At 43.8% G+C, this 15,958-nt stretch overlaps 1 protein-coding gene across 3 annotated transcripts in view; it reads right to left on the bottom strand.

Moving 5' to 3' along the window:
- The window catches only part of PIP5K1B (phosphatidylinositol-4-phosphate 5-kinase type 1 beta), a 792,190-nt gene that overhangs the window by 522,290 nt on the left and 253,942 nt on the right, over positions 1 to 15,958 (bottom strand). The window lies entirely within an intron of this gene.

Here is a 15,958-nt window from a genome sequence, read left to right as displayed (position 1 = left end):
AAAATGGAGATAGACCTAACCAGCCACCTTCATAAGCTTTCATGCCCCACTCTAATACTAGTACAGTGTAGAGCGGTTGCAGCTGGTGAATTTGTGAAGTGGTGGGGTGTAAAGATTTTCCTTGAATTGGCCAAAGAAAGCACACTTAAACTAATCCAGTAAAGATTTGGCTAATGCTTCCCCTTAGAGATGTCTTTTTAACTGATGTGTTGAAATCAGGTATTTCAAAGACAAATTGAACACATGGTTCTGATGGACAGTAAACAGGAGTATTTTGCAATGATGTTGCCCTGTGTTCACGCAGGTTGTGCCCAAATCAGATTATGAGGCCTGTCCCCCTGTCATGCTGGTTGCACCCAAAGAAAGTAATGAGACTGGTCTCAACAATACATGCCAGCAATACCACTGTAAACCACATGTTCATGCTGCTAGTGCCTGTTAAAATGGATTTCTAAACTCTGACCTGGTCTGCAGAGGTTTAGGAGGCCACCATAGTTTAGTGGAACAGGGGAACCTTCTGGACAAGCCAGACTAATCACGGAAGCTTGGCAGGCGGTCAAGACTAAGTCTCAGGAGGGTTGAGAGTGATCGGAAGCCCACAATGAGCACACAAAGTAAAACTCCACAGAATACACTTAGACAAGTGTATATACAAAATACATATGCATTTATTATATGCCTTGATAATTAAACACAAATAAACCACAGTAATATAAAACAGCTACAACACACGCCTTTCACTATTTAACATAAATACAGTTACGTTTCACCTAATGCGGTAAAGGGGAAAACACAACCTCAACCTGCAAAAGAAGGGTAGGTTAACACAAATATAGTATTATGCAGTTCTTCAGAATCGATCCCTAACTTAAGCAGTCCAGCCCTATGAAGTGGGGAGCCTTTTGCTCAAAACTACAGTAGTGTGTTATAAATGCGCGGTCGTGCGTAATGAGAGAAAGCTGGTCCTCTTCAGGTAGCTGTAGCAGTTCAGGAAGGGGCTTGAGGTGATGAAGAACAGTGCCCTACTATTCAAGAAGGGTCTAACCTTGCAAGCAAAGTGACTTTTGAGTTTCGGGAATAGCTAGGGAGCACAAGCTAGCACAGCTAAGGTGAGTATCTTTTTAAGGATTCCTGTGCGTAAAGAACAATGGCTGTGCCAGGGGGCCACTGGTAAGTGATGCAAGTTCTCACTGACACTGGGCACAGTCTGGGACAAACTTTGCCAGTCTAGGCGATGTCACTTGTAGGTTCAACCCCTGCAGTTGCATGTCTCTCTGGCTCTCAGCTGCGGGATAGGACGATTGTCTGTGGCGGGGAAGTAGCCTTTTCTCAGCTCTCCATGAAGAAAAGAGGACAGTTCCAGTGCACCACGTCTCAGGGCACAGGTAGGCAGGCAGGCAAGGCTCCTACAACGACCATAACCACAGTAGGGCGACACAGGGTCTGCAAATGCTTGCGGCGTGGCACACTCTCTTAAATCGCAACCCAGAGGAGGTAGGACTACGAAATTCAGGAGGAGAGGGCCCAGGACCACAAGCTGGCGATTCCTCCAGTCTCAAGTGTCAACTCAGACGGCAGTGCTCCTTTGTGATACCCCGTGTTGGAGCTGGTCAGTTCGCTGGATAGCGTTCGGGAGGGCATGGTTCACGTGAGGGTCAACCCCTACTCTATCAAGGAACAGGGCAACATAAGTATAATACAACAAGGGTGTCCTGACAGGAACACTTGACAGTATTGTTCTGGCAAAATGGATCACTAAATGTGGAACAAAGTGCAAACGGTCAACAGAATCCTTTTACACGTCTTACTTCTCAGTGGTACTGGGAGCACTCCTTACTGTTCTGTAACTATCAGAACAAAACACACTATATTATATCTCCAGATTTGGCACATTTCATACATTTATTGGCTATAACTAAATTGAAAAAATACATGTTTTACTAATTGCTATACACAGATGTATTGTGCAAGAAGCAAGTGACAGCCAAGGCCTGGAAGAGGTACATCTATTAATTGAACAAAGCTGAAAAAGAAAGAGACAAAACAAAGGAAACATTACAACAGTTGGAAACCTTGGCGCAAATGTAGTTCCTAAATCAACAAATAATCGTAATGAATACAATCAATACAGCATAAAAAATGGCTATAAGCAGAACAAGTTGTATTGCCTCACTAACTGGCATCTAGTATGTTTTACTTCTCATGTTGTCACGTAAAAGGATTCAATAGTTCAGGAAGGGTAATCAGGAGGTGCCGAGAGTAGTTGTACCCACTACTCCAAATGATCAAAGCGCCCTTACAGGCCTTCAGTGATTGATGCAAAAACAGGGGTCTGAAGGGACAGCAGCGGGCTCAGGGTGCCAAACCTTCCAGCACATCTCCGGCAGTTTCACAGGTCTGCTTTAGCCTTTCAGGATACTTGGCTTCTTCAGTAGTTCGGAGAGAACTTCAGGTGATTGATCTGGAATGGATGCAGAACCCCTTCTCTTATTCAAGATTCATTTTGCGTTCAAATCTGGGATAACCAATCGAAGATCTGCTCTCCTGTATGCACGCCAGATATGGACCAATCACGGTCCACGGTGGTCCCAGTCATTCAGGCATACCAGACATACTGGCACCAGTAGTGTGGATTGGGAACAGACAGTCCCAATTCTCTTCCTGGACACTAGAACACGTGACATGCAGGAGTCTGCAAAAGTTGCGGTTTTCGCGGGAGGCTGCATTCCCACATGAGGAATTCCCGGGTCTGCTTGACCCGGGGGAAGGCAAAGGGACAAAATGGCCAAATACAGAACAAAAGACTTCGTGGCACAGCCATTTTCGGCACTGGCCACAGTATTGAGCCAAACGAGGTTTGTTAAAAAGAAGTAAAAATACTATAAAAGTAAACTGCTGCCATCAGTTCCTCCTAGTGTTACGCTCACCTGATTTCCACAGGGGCGCCAAACGGAGCTGGATGATCTGGTGGTGAGTGGTGTCTTGTACTCCCCTCCGATACGAAAGCAGGCTTGCCTAGAAAGGTAAATCACAGGTTACCCAACCATGTGGATGAGGGTGACTCCCGCCTCCCTTGGTGTCCTCTTGCACCCCCCCTATATCTCATCTTTGAGTTACGAATAGCGGGCTCTCCGTCCTGCCAATGTTCGCAGGGGTGCGGCGTAGTTCTAGGATTTAGTTACTTCACTGATCCTATTGAAAGTTCCAGACAACTGTGACTCTATGGTAAGTCTTATTCCAAAGATATGGATAGCTAAGAGTTCAAGTTGCAAAAGGTCACTCTGTACCTTTCTTTACAGATTCCCTCTTCGTGCATACGATGGAGCAAGGTTCTTGGTAGCTGACTTCCCAAGGTAAGATTTGCGCCAGTGCTATGCAAAAGTCTTTCCATCCAATACTGTTTTTCTGCACAACTAACCTGCTGCTTTTATATTCTGCAGGTGCGGAATCACCTGAACAAAGGCTGCGTGATGAAGAATTGCGAGCCCGTAAGGATTGCTGCCTTCAGGTGAGAGCTGCCCCGTGCAGGATTATAAGTCAGAATGAGGCCTTCCCATTGCTCTGCTAACCTGATGTCTTCTTTCTGTTTTACAGATGCGGCAGTCCCGGAGAGGCGATGGGAAGATGAAGCGGAGATCGAGTGAAGACGTTTCGATGGTTCGCTGGTAAGTATTAGTGCGGTGCTGAACTGCGATGAAGAGCGTGTGGTCTGCAGGGCTAATCTGATGTTCTTTCCTTTTCAGTTCTGTAGAAGAGTGGACTCCCGGGCGGCCGCGATGAAGAGACTGGTAAGTATCTTGTTCTGCTCTTCTTTCTCATTCTTCTTTGCAGGTAACTCGAGACAACTGGACGGGCGTGGCTGATGGCTGGCCTGGAGCTGCAGACACGGTGAGCGTTACGCTGCAGGAGTGCAGAATAACGCGAAGCGTGTTCTGTATGAATGGTGTGGCTTATATAGTCTTCTAAAAGTAGTTCTCAGGTAAAGTAGTTCCGGCAACCAAACCCAAGCAAATAGTTCCACAACAAATAACCACTTCACCCTGCATCATATTGGTTCTCACGTGCCTCTCTGGGTCTGAAGCGTGGCATGTTGGTGATGGCAGTATGAGACTGGCGCCAACGCCGCCAGGACCGAGTCCAGGAAGCCCCTGCAAGATTCCTTGGGGACTTCAAGGCCCCCATGGAACCCAACGCCTTGGGCAGGGTGGTCTGTACCTGGTGTTTGGGGATATGGACCGTGACACCTAGGCACGCACCAAAAAATCCTTAGAGGATGTCTAGGGCCATAAAACAAAAGGACCCCTTTGCACGGTACTGTAAAGCACATAGATAAATAGTTACCAAGAAATGGCAACATAGTCAAAGACTAAGGGAAACATAGTTTCCCAGTACTGACAGCCTGAAGGATGTGTCAGTTTTCCCATAACAGATGAATTATTGCACTTTAAGGAACATTGTGGTAGATTTTCACAAGAACTCTTTTGGAACTCTGTGAAACTGTTAAGAACCATGTTTCCTTCGAAGAAAGACACCAGGATTGATGAACTTTTTAAAAGCCTGCTTGGAGAAGGAATCCAAGGGCTGGGACAGGAAGATGTCGAAGGCAGAGGCCTTGTCCTGGTCTCCTTCTTTCTGTTTGGTTTTCTAAAGTGGCAGGGTCAGTTATTACCATTATTCGGTAGGATTCAGACTTTTTCTTTCTTCCTTTAATTTAAAAAAACCTTCGAACATGTCAGTAACTCGACCGATGCCTTCTTTTGGTTTGCCGCAGCAGTCAGGAGGGAGGTCCGCAGCAACTGACTAGAAACTGTGGGCTCTGAATTTATGCCATGGCATAGTGTCACCTAATGTTTCATCATGTGGCCTAATATCACATAATATGGCATAACAAGACATACAATCGGGACAATTTCTTAATGAATATAAACCAATAAATGGAACCAACTAATGTTTTCAAAGTGATAAAGGGTTTCCCCAGTTATTGGTGGTTTGAAGAGCAAGGTAAGGTAACAATAACCACTTCAAAATTGTTATACTGCCGACCTAATCAACAACACATCTTGACACACAACCCCACCATCAAAACAGCACAGGTTACACAATGGAACGTACACAATGAGCATTTGTCTACACTAATTTTCCCTAAACATCAAACTAAAGAAAAACTGATAGACCAACACAACTCTTCAAACTCTGTAACAACCACTCAGAAGGACACCACAGACAACCACACAAACAGTTTACATGAGCAACCTAGACGCACATATTCACCATGGCTACAGACAACTCACAAAATACCCACCCGTATACACCAGGGAGAGCTCCATCTTTTCAGATATGCACACATCATCATTGCAGCACAAGAAACTCTCTCTGCCCCAGCTTCTACTTCAGTCCCCTGCCCCATTTCTTGCCGATGACGAAGCACCAAGAAACTGTAACAATGACTGAAGTGTGCTATAAAAGACTCAATAACAAAGCATAACGGGGCATATGAAAGAGGTTCAGGAAAGTAAAAATGGCAGTAGACTGGACAGCCCACGCAACTTCAGAGAATGCAAGCAACGGGGAGGAAATTAATGTTGGTTCTGATGCAATCAGTCCATCACACTAGACTCGTTGGTGCACTGACTGGCTAATGAGACTATATATCCGCTTGTGAAGTCAAGTAATAGCGAACTCAGTATGGCAAGTGCACATGTAGTGCAATTCTAGGTGACAGCCTTGGGGGGGTGCCCTAACAGAAGGACACCATTTGGTGACTAAAATCATTAGACCTGCCCCACGGTAAGAGTATTTTATCAAGCAACGTTAACCTAATTACATCTGAGGACTCCTAGTTTTGCAGTTCGGTCACAGAGAGATGAACCCTTTTGCCCGTAATGACATACTTAAGCTAAGCAGCAAAGCCATGTTGTCCATCCACTCTGCAATTTAGGCTCTTGACCACATACTTGCGCTGCTTGCTGGCTACACTTATTCAACGCTTGGCTTTCAATGACGGCCATAATGCTGCTTTAGAGTGTTTACTTGAAAAATACGCAAATCAGTAGTAAAGCAACCTGACACCTGAGACTCCCCACAGAAAATATATAAATCCAAAGGAATTGTAACTTTATTTTCCAGATTGGAATGGAAACTACAAATCCCAGAATGCAAAATAATGAGATCCTAATAAACCTCCCGTTTTCCACCACTGTACTTTCTGCACCTTAAGAAACACACTAAAAAGAAGATTGTAATACGGTTGCCAGGGAATATTGTTATTCACAAAGGTTTATGGTCATAATACCGAAAATAGAAATCTCGAAAAAAAAATCTCGAAAAAAAGGCATTTTTTTTATGACGTTTTTTATTCGAAATGGGGGGTTTCCCCCCAGCCCCCTTTTTTAAGTTTTTTTTTTTTTTTACCATTTTTTTTTAATCCCGGACCCCAAAATAAAATTTCTTTTTCGACCTTTTTGTCATTAGAGATTATTTTTTCGATATTTTGACCGACCACCATTCAGAAACGTCCATCTTGCTGTTATGCATGATGTTAAGAACATTTGACGCTCCACATAAAACCAAATCTATTTTTGCATGCCAAACGAGTAGACATACATCATGGATATAAATTATGTTTTGAAAGGGAGCTTTACTGTGTTGCTCACTTAAAGTGCCATGCAAGCAGGCGTGGATTTGGTGGGTAACTGGAGCTGTGTGGGGTCTTTCAGTTGTCCCATCACAGTGTAAATTGCCTAAACATTCATGCATAAGAAAGGGGCTGCTGGTAACAAAGGAAATGTGTTACAGAAGGAATTGTAAGGCTGTTGTTCAGATGCAGGGACACTCTTTCTCGTGGGTATTTTGTCCTGCTCTGAAGGTGGGCAGGTCTCTCCAGCAGCATCACAGAATGTGGCAGGGAGGTAGGCTGCATCCATTAATTCGTGTACTGCCCATTAGCAGAGCATTGCCTGAAACAAAGACCAGTGAGGCGGATGTACTTGTCCAGGATTCCACTGGGATGAGTGGCCAGAACACTCTACTAGCCACAGGGCTTGCAGAGGAAAAAGCCAAGGACTGCTCCAAAATGTCCAGAATCTCTCCACTGTGAAGACTTTGCTGGGGCAGGCGGCCCCACAGCACCCACAACTGGTATGCTACTGGGTCTCTGAACAGCTTTTTGACAGCGCCTTACATGTAGGGCGTAGACTTGAGGTGTGTTACTTAGTTGCTTTGGTGATTGTGAGATGTCCTCTTACTCCGGTGACTGTAATAGCCTCTGGGACACACTTCACTGCTGCTGCATGCCATCGGTGATGCTAGTCCTTATTATCCTCCCTCATACGAATAAGTGGGTAGAAGTAGGTTTAGGGGGGCCCACTCCCTTTATAGCTGCCCGGGACCCCTTGGCTCTACACTTCTGGCACCGGGCGGTGGCGCCTGCCGGTTACGTCGCCCCCCCCCCCCCCCCCGGGTAGTGCATTCCCCTACAGTTACCCCTCCCTGTTGGCCCGCCTCCACACCTCTCAAACCACTGGCCTGGCAAAGTGCCAGAGCCGCTTGTATTCTATTTGTATTTATCTTATAACTATCTTATAAACCAGCAGCAACAACCAGAGATGCTACAGCGGTTTCCACTGAAATGATGGGGGCAGCAGAGAAAATGCCCGTTGCTTTCTCTTCTTCTCTCAATTAAAAATTCCGGTTGTGCCTCCTGAAAAGATTTAATCATACCACTCGTCGAGAGCTGTTAGATTTTCAGCAACACCCCATGGCCCTGCCTCAGACATTTATTTATTCAACCTTTGGTTCAATCTGACATAGGGCCGGCCGGGCAAAGGTGCAGAGCATCGGGCATAGCTGATGCCGTTAGAAGAGAGGAGGCCATTCCTTTCTCTCTTGGGAAAGATTTGGAGGGCACACCCGGTGACAAGGAACCTCTCTGCAGTATAGTTTCCCCTTTGCACTCACTGTTGTTGAAAGGCTCTTCTGTAGTTCGACCCACTCATGGGTCTCTCATCGTCACTGGAGACTTGATGAAGCCACAGTAGTTTCCTCCGGGACATGTTTCCTTTTTTATCTGTACCCTAAAGAAACTTCTTGAATGGAGCATTCCTACTCTTGCAGTATGACTGGGCACTGCAATGGGCAGGAGGGCGCTCAGCTAATGGAGTATTCTTTGCAGAACCGTCATCCTTAAGCACTTATCACTATTACACGGTGACAGATTCATTGTGATATGATATGATAGGCTATTTATAACACGCTTAATACCCAGAGGTTTCTAAGCACGGACGCGGGGATCAAACCTATGTTGCTCCGTGGCGTCTTGCTTCCAAGGCCAGCACTTTGCCGCTGAGCTATCCTCCCGAAAATATCAAGGGACTACCCCTAAGGGCACCTGGAAACCTGGCAGATGTGGTGGAAGACACAACTATTCAAGTCATTCTGCATTTGTGTTTCAAAAGAGGGGGGTGGTGAGGTGGTAAGTAAATTCTGTTTGTAAAATTTCAGCCAAATCTGTTGTATGCGTCAAAATTTATTAGCAATTCATTTTTCGGGTTTCCTATGGTACTTCATACTCAATTTATCTATAGTGCAGCAACCACATTATAGCACTATAACATAAATATAGATATATCTCTGTAAAATATTGATAATAATGTTATAAAAAAAATATATCTCTGTAAAATATTGATAATAATGTTATAAAAAAATAGCTATATACAGGATATATATACTTGTCCAGGATTCCACTGCTTTGTGAATCAGTCATATATATATATGACTGATTCACAAAGCATTTTGTCAATGGGTTAATCCCATTGACAAACACTTTCTGAATCAGAGCTTTACACGCACACACACATAATGGTAATTTAAAATCTGTGAAAATGCTATTTTATTATTTTATTACACTGTGCAGTGGTGCCGTTACATCAACTCCTACAGGCATAGCACGATTGCTGAAAACAAACTGTTTTGGGGGGATTTCCGTAGAGAGTGACAAATGCTTGATTGAACTCACAGTATCTCAAAATAGTCTGCTTCAATTTTTGAAGTTTTTGGCATAAATGATAAATCCATGCCTTAGCTGGAAGCAGTGCATGCAGCAAATAATGTATAAAAACAGATCAGATAAACGGAATGAATAATATACTACAACACACACACAGACATCTCCAGCCTCAGGCACAAAGAAACATACTCTATATCCAGTCATGCACTGTAATGTAAAAGGGACAAAGCTAAATGAAAAACGTTCAACGAAATGGAAAATATTCGGCAAAAACAAAAAAAACATCCAAAGCCCCGAGTACACAGGCGCACAAACCCCTGTTTAGTCCTATGCACTAGGGCCGTAGGAACAACACAAAATAAAAAACATTCATTGAATTATTCTGCAAGACTCACAAAAACATCTGCAGCACCAAATACACAAACAGCCTTAATCTGCATTGTGCACTCGGTTCAGAGGGACAAAACATAATGAAAAAATGTATGTGAAATTAACATTATTCGTCAAAACAGAAGAGGATCTTCTGCACCCAACAAGCATTAGCACATACATGTATCTTCTTAACATACACCAACAGCAATTCAACATACCTAGAAAACGTAAAATGTTTTCTTAAAAACACATTTTAATCACTGTGTACAGTATAATGATACTGCATGCAGCCCGGGGTGTATCAGCCACTTTTACTCACTGAAAATAGGCAAATACTCACAAAAAAGAAAAAAATAAGGAGTAAAAATACTCCCTACAAAAATAGAAAAACACTGCATAGGCGCTTGTCCCCCTGCTTTCACCCACAGAGCTCAACAGATGTTTGTTTGGTACAGTAATACATGTAGTGCCACAGAAGAAAATATTATCATTGCTGCCTGATCCAAAGAGGTAAACATGTATATTTTAATGTGCATGAATAATAGGTGGAAAGAAATATTTATTATAATAACATTTCTGTTTTACATTTAAAATAAATGTACTTGGTCATAAAATACTTCCATTTGGAATGGGACTTACTCTTTTACTCACAAAAAAAACAAAAACATTTCACTCCCAACTTTAAAAAACAATGAGTAAAATACTCCCACTTCAAAATCTTATTGATAGCACTTACTACACGTTAAATTGTGTTGTTATTCCTATTCGTACACTTGGAGATACACCAGCACACGTATTTATTCCGGGCACAGGTCCCTGTGATGTGGACCACTGTGTTTCAGGTTCAGTGGCAGATGGGCACAGGTTATTGCCCAATACACGCCTTGCGCTGCATTGCAAGATCTTTCATTAATTTAAAACTAGCAAAACGTACCATACCCTGCACGAGTTCTGTAGACAAACAGATAACACTCATCAATTGTTGAAAATCAATGACCCTGTAGGTCGCTGTTTAGGGTCGCTTATCGCTTATTGTGCTTTTCACTCTGAAGTAAACTGCACTGAGAATGGGCGCTTGTGGCTGGCTAACATACCCCAGAGAAGACGTGGCGGGGCAGCGAGAGTTGGCGCGCTGCAGCATACTTGGATCTTCTGCACTCTCTCCCCACCTGTCGCCTCACCCTGGCGCAGGGCAGTCTGTTGCGATGCAAATATCTCAGAAACGGTGCGTCCTATGGCCTTGAAACATGGTTTTTGGGGTCCTCGAGTTGTGTTCCCTGTGTCTAGACCGGTCCTTTTAGGACCCCATTGATGTTTCGCCGATTACAGGCAGCTGTCTCATGTTTTAAGGGGCTGAAATCCAGGGAAAGGGGTGGGGTGTCCAAATGTCATGTAGCCAATAATGATCGGAGGGTCCTAACAGGTTTCTGTGCAAAATATGGTGCAGATTGGTGAAAGGGTGTGAAATTGTATGAGGAACAAACAAACACACAAACAAACCAATTTTCCGTTATATATATAGATAGATAGATTGATGGTCTTAACACAATAAAGACATACATAATGAAAACAGTGTAACAAATGGTTTAGAAAGCGAAGGGGGAAAGAAGCCATAGTGTGCTCAAACAACAGACAAAGCTGAAATAGGTTGCAATATTAATGGAGGGGACGGTCACTCGGGCAGCCCCAGAGGAGGGGTAAGCTTTGGTAGTGCCCTGGACGCATGACTTCGGATGTGAGGGGTGAGTGTGATGAGTGGAATGGTGCAGGCCCCTCAGAGGTTGATAAGAATAAGTGAGGGGAGGGGACGCACAGCAATACGAGATGTTTCTAATTCACAATTTATGTACCACAGTTTTTTCTTTTTATTGGTTTAAAATTGGCTTTACCAGACGATGGAGGTCACTCAGACTTTCAGATCGGAAAAGAGGGAAAGGCACAGCTTATCCTCAACATACAGACTTGACTGTTTTCAAAATGAGTTTAACGATGCTCAGTTGCGAAGCATATCTGCACCAGAGTAGGCAGCGGAGAAGCCTTGTCTTCTTGAAATCTAGTAAATTGGATGTGAACAAACGCTGCATTGTTTTCAAGGGATTAACACCACCATTCCACACAATCCCCTTTCTTCGGCTGCGGCATACATTATGGATGCTAATTAGAGTGGCCGTCCATGGCATCCTGAACTAGACGAGATGACAACTAAGTTGTCACAATCCCTGTTCCTGCTGCATAATGTATTACCTTACACAAGGCGACCTGCTATGGGTGCCCTTTTGTTCTGAAAATGTTACACCATAGGAGGACATTTAAAATGTGTGTGGTCTATTTAACAAAGGAATGTAAGCTATTTTGTTGTGTAGGGCTACATCGTTCTTTATGGTGAAACTAAGCAGGAACCTTCTGTAAAATTAAATACAGATTATGTTTAGGTATCATGTACTTGCTGCATCTTCAGGAGCTGTAATATGTAAGATGGCAAGAAACCCTCCCATCAAGACAGTCTGCTTATTGTTGTAAGATTGCAAGGCAGGCTGGTTGCGATACTGGACATGACTTATGGAGAGACAGGGCCCCGTAGTCCTTGTCCTACCACTTCTCTGTGTCTGTTTTCTCTCTGTTTTCCACCACTGGGGTACAGCCTGGACCTCGGGCAGTGCAGCTCTTCATGTTTTCCTTTTGGTGAACGTGGCATAGCCATTTATACTGGGACGGTCCAAAATGGGCATCAATAACCGGTAAACAACATGGAGTCTGGCCTTCCCAAGTGGGTTTGTTTGCACACTCCTAATCATGGTAAGATTATTTTAACTGAGGGTGAGGCTCTTATCAGATTCGCCTTCAGGACCAGTACATGTTGAACCCTAGGGTAGCTCTGGATACACAGAAATCTATAACCATGGCTGACCTAATTGGAGACAGAAACACCAATAAGGAGAACGAACAACAACTCTGACTGGCTACTGTTTGACTTAGTAGCCACTATATAATTAAAAAAATAAAAACATTTTTGAATATCAGGTGTTTTTTTTAATAAGTGACGTACATGCATACAAATTCATGCAATCGTTAATGAAACTAAAATATGTCAAAAAACAATACCCCAAGCATGAGTAAAGAATGCACTTGTGAACAAGATTAATTACAAATGTGCAAAAACAACATATATAAAGCAACATTTTTGTTCTGTAAACATGATCAGTAGGACAGCATAATTTTGCCTATATCATGTGCAATACATGGAAAAAGATGAATTGGCCACCCACGGGAGTCCAACCTGTTGACATCTGATAGGGAAATGTTCTCAATATTATCGCCTAAGAATGAGCTTTCTTCTAGTTTTAAACCAGTTCAGAGGGAATTAATTTCTTGGCGGACTGGGGGATCAGTCAATGAATACTGTGGGAGTGTAGAGACTAATCCTTTCCTTTTGGTGAACAACACCCATGGGATACCCTTATAGCACCCATGGGTGATGGTTACACCCTTGTACCCCTTATGTTATTTAATGTTATGGTGCATTCACATAGCGCCTTTTGTAGCAATGGTATTATCTCAAAGCGCTGTAGGTTGAATGCCCTTGGCGATCAGTGGAGAGAGTTGTGTAGCATATAGTACATAGGTGCACTTGGTATGTGTTCAGCCAGAGTGGGTTGCACAGGTTCGCTGCATTTTAATGCTAGGTATGGTGTGGTGCGGTGCATACATGTATATATATTACTGAACCTTGTTTTATACAAAGAAGCTTTGTTATCACCTATCATAGTTTGTGAACATTCCTTTGTGGGGGCTTTGGGGAAACACTGTAATTAAGAACCATCCTACATCACCCCCTGAAGGTTTAAGCCTGGCTGCTCGCCCATTGCTGCCAAATTGAGAGCCTTGGCTGGGGTGTTCTGTGTCTTTACCCTACCAAATACAGGGCAGAAGTACAGATACCCCCCTCCAGCCTTTACACTGGTAGAAGCAGAAAACAATTGTGAATATTAACTTTTAAAAGCCCACCTATAAAAATGAAGGCAGATTCATATATAGTGAATAACAAAGGAACATCACGACATAGCATAGCATTTAACAGGGAGGGCACGGAGGTATATTTTGCAAGGAAAAATTGATTCTGAGGAAGTTTACTTGTATGTATATTAGAACTTACAGTGAACAGAACCTGTGAGTCAACCAATTCACATAGAGGTCCCAGGCAAGCACACTACCGATTGATGACGCCCACAAGCAACCCAACAAAAGTAAGCAAAGCTCTGTCCGCAAGGACGCACTCTAGAACATCTAGGCCACTTTCACTAAACTACCCGAACATAGATTTTATTTGCATTTTCTTTTGTGGCAAAATGCATATGGTAGATGGGGTTAAGGTATATATTCGAGTGGCAGTAGAGGTAGCTTGGGGGGAGGGGGACACCCCTGCATTTTGCAGCAAAAAAGTGCAAATATTGGGAGAAAAAAAAATTTGCCAACAGTGCTTGTTAGCAAACAAATGCGGCAATGATTCATAGAACCCAAACCGAGATAGCCACCAGACAAAAAAAGCCACGCCACACTACCTGTGGTCCTCTTAAGAACGTAAGGCGGGCATAGCCTCTGGGAATGTAACCCACCAGCAGGCACATTAATGGACCACAGTCTCTGTCTCAGGTCTGATTGGACAAGTTACCCAACACTGACACCTAAGTCCGAGCCTAGTACATTATCCAACATCGGGGTTTCACCACACTACTAGCATCCCTCAGAGATCTTCCGTCTCTAACTGCCTCACACAACTCTAACCTCACAGTATGATACATATACATTCACACGCCACACCTGCACCCTCTCCTTGTCCATCACATCACCGCTTTCACGTTTACAAAGGCCAGGATGTTGTCTCTGGACACCACTCGGCATTAAGCTACTTGACCATCCTGAGATCTCCACCTCCAACATAGACACACAGTCACTTTGTTTATTAATACGTACCGCAACGCTTACCCACAGTGCACGGGTTCTCTGATGTGCCTTGAAACTTTTGGCAACTGCAACCTTTCCTTGCCTCCGCTACCCCACTTAACCAATCCACTCCCCGTACTTACTGAAGTCAAAAAGCCAAGAAGTCAGGCAACCAGCAGAAGTTCCACTATATAAGCTACAAAAACATTATAAGATTTCTGTTGTTTATTTCACAGTTCCCGCTGTTGAAAAACTTGCAATTCAACAGACTTACATCATACGCCTGATTTGAGGGCCGTGCTTTCTGGCCATGATACTCGTTTTGTTAATTACAATGTTTCTTCATGAACAACTGTTCATCAAAATTCCTGAATGTATCCTGTGCTATAAAAAGTAAATCACTGCTAACCGTGTATCCTGGTCACGTAATGCCACCTCAGGGTTTTGGGCAGACTACTATCCGCCTTCAATGCATTGGATGGAGAGAAGGCAATGGCTGGGCCAGTGATCATGATCTCCGGAAAGCTGACGTTGGGAGGAAATGTTAAGAGAAATGGCGTGACTAGGGGTGGAGCTTCAGTGCAGAGGCAATCATGAAGGAGGAGACACTCCCAGACCCCTAAGTGTTGGCAGTGTGTGAAGCTCCACGTGAGTAGCAATCCTGTGTCTACACTGTGCCACTTGCTTGCTTTGAACAACGCCTTTGTCAACAATGGTGGGGACAGCACTGGCGAGATCTAAGCACTGCCCTACCACCAGTTGGTTTACGGTCAACCACAGTCTGTATTCTTTGGGTCGAAAGCCGGCGCTATGCTGAGGCAATACTTATCAACTCAAGGGACTAACCCAAGGATGGAGGCACACACTCATGGCCGCTCTCCATCAGCCGAACAATGTGCAGAGGGGCATGGGACCACCAAGGCAATCACGGCCCTCAAATTAGTCCTCAAGCATACACCGTGCAGACTCATGGATGAGAATCCAAACACATTAAATTAAAGCATGCGTGAAGGTAAGGATATTGGGCACAGGAGCAGCCTTGTTCCCATGAGGGCTAGCAGGATGAGGTGTCTTTTTTCAGGCCAAGCTGACAGAGGGTCCTCAGTGGGTATCACTACAAAATATTGCAGACCATTACTGCGAGGTAGAAAACCTCAAATTCAAAACAAGGATTTTAGTTGAAAAAATAGATGGGCGGTTGCGTTGGAGTATTGATTAAAATGGGGGATGTGCGAGGGCTGCAGGGGCTCACACCCTGCATTTAAAACAGCTACAATTAATTGTTTTAAATTCGAGGTTTTCGGCCTCACAGTAAGAAATTCGATATTTTCAGACCAAAAGAGATGATTCAGACAAAGCACATCATTGGTAGGTTAGGCCTCGACTTGAGATCACCAACCTTAACATATTAAAGGCCCTCGGCCTGATATTGAGGCCAAAAGAAGGAAAGCAAACAGTGCAATCAATCTTTTCAAAGTGCTGGGTACACAAAATGGTATCTATTTCTAAACAACTAAGGTAGATTTCAAGACCACTACAGGAATGTGTATGTGTACATGCCTGTGCCTTTGCACATACAATTGCATTACATTCAGAGCCTCTGCATGTGTTGAGCTACTTTCTCACCCTACAAGGGGCGAG

This window comes from Ambystoma mexicanum, chromosome 6p (genome assembly GCF_040938575.1).
Source record: "Ambystoma mexicanum isolate Mex_15411 chromosome 6p, UKY_AmexF1_1, whole genome shotgun sequence".
Classification (NCBI taxonomy): domain Eukaryota; kingdom Metazoa; phylum Chordata; class Amphibia; order Caudata; family Ambystomatidae; genus Ambystoma; species Ambystoma mexicanum.
Note: the sequence above shows the minus strand (reverse complement) of the source record. Positions and strands in the feature narration are given on the sequence as shown.